The sequence below is a fragment of the Ochotona princeps genome, chromosome 14 (assembly GCF_030435755.1).
Source record: "Ochotona princeps isolate mOchPri1 chromosome 14, mOchPri1.hap1, whole genome shotgun sequence".
In the NCBI taxonomy this organism is placed as follows: domain Eukaryota; kingdom Metazoa; phylum Chordata; class Mammalia; order Lagomorpha; family Ochotonidae; genus Ochotona; species Ochotona princeps.
The window spans coordinates 52,764,773-52,766,609 of NC_080845.1; the positions used below are offsets into that span (position 1 = coordinate 52,764,773).

Below are 1,837 nucleotides of genomic sequence, written 5' to 3' on the forward strand. Positions count from 1 at the left end.
TAGAACAAGCATAAATATACTTTGAAAAGAAACAGAAGCCGTGTGTTTACTGTTCTCTGAATTCAATAGCCCTTTTTGAATATTTTATTGCTGAAAGACAAGTTTTGCTTATGTAGGTGCTTTTGACTTAAGAAACTTGGCAAGTGCTAGTTATTATGCTCCTACTGTATACAAGGCACTATTTTAACCTACCCAGAGTCTAAGAGGTGTTGACCTAAACACAGATCAAAGATATAAACCCTTTACCTAACTTTAGTGGGATACCAAGAAGAGTAAGGCTACAGATATGGACAATGATGTCCTAAAAGCCTGAGAAATTCCACCATCTAGGCTGTTTGAGTACCTCTGCTTGCACCTACTGCTGTGTGAAGCCTAATATGTTTGTTGTATCTGGGTGACTCAAAGAAACCATGACTGGTGATGAATCACACCAGGGAGGAAGTCAAATACCTACCTCTACCAGTATCTTCTCCCCATCAGTATGAAACTGTTTACCCATCTTTTCATCTCCAGGTCCTTCTTTAAACACTAATTACAGCTATATTATTATGCACTTAGGTGCTTCATTCAGTAATAAATTATCTTTTTGATTAGTAGCATGTGCCATCACCCATAGTGAATTGTCAATCTCCTGAAAGTAAAACATACTTCACACATTCAGTATTTGCAATCGGTAGTAGGTGTAACCGCATGCAGAGACGAGTAGGAAGGCCAAATAGCACAACTCTGACTGACGGGATTACACGTGGCTCCTCTCCAAGAACCACATGTATCTGTTTTGTAGCATACTTTTTTGGTTGATTTTTGTATGATTGTTTTATTTGACTAAAATATTTCTCCAGTTGGATTATAAGGTCCATGAAGGCATGGGTAAGATCTAGTTTTGCTTACTGTTTGTATTCCCTACTAAAATTCATTTCCATGCAGAACCTCAGAAGGAGATATTATTTAGAAATGGGATCTTTGCTTTCTGAAGTGTTGTTCAATGTCCTGTTAATTTAACTTGGGAACATCGAAAGGCGCCAGGATCTAGCAATGAATACGAAGTTTCACTGTATTCATTTGCCTCTCAGCCTAAAATCATGCACAAAACAAATGGAAAGAAAACAAATAGCGGATTTGCAGATGTGTTTTAGGTAAGGATTGACTTGAAATCATACTGAGTATGAGTGGGCCCTATGTACAATGAGAACATAATACAATGAGATATATTTTAAGGAACACAAAGACACACAAACAAAGCAAAGAATGTCATGTGAAGAACGGGGTAGAGAGAGGCAGTGATCTGTGAACACTGAGGAGTCCTGAGACAGCTGCCTCAGAGCCTGCAGAAAGCACGAGGCCCTCTCACACCTTAACTTGGACTCCTGATTTCTGAGAAAATAAATTTCTCTAAGTCATCTAATTTGTACTCAGTTCATGCATGAATCCTTGAAAATGAATGCACCATTGCATCCTTGTTATATAACAAATTCCTTGGCGTATTGTACATGTAGACAATATGTGTGGGAAGAAGGAAGGTAGGTTACATCTATACTACATCTTTTCCTAAATCAGTATTCACTAATTGTAATTCTTAGAGATTGCATTTTCAGAATTATGTGGATGCATTTTGAAAATACAGATTCTCAGGACCACCCCAAACACACTGAGCCATCAATCTAGGGGGGCGTTGACAGGTTTATGCAATACACTGTCACGATGTGTTTTAGGCTCATGACAATTTTCTGAAATTCTTTTTTAATTATAATTCTGTAGGGCTTTGAATGTTATCAAAGACAATTCTCTAGCCTGTGTGGACAATGCACCTGATGGGAGGAAGCCTGCCTTGTTGCAG

The 1,837-nt window shown here is 38.3% G+C and overlaps 1 pseudogene; it reads left to right on the forward strand.

Moving 5' to 3' along the window:
* The first annotated feature begins 968 nt into the window (after positions 1-968).
* On the forward strand, positions 969-1,082 carry LOC118759944 (small nucleolar RNA SNORA36 family; annotated as a pseudogene).
* The last annotated feature ends 755 nt before the right edge of the window (positions 1,083-1,837 follow it).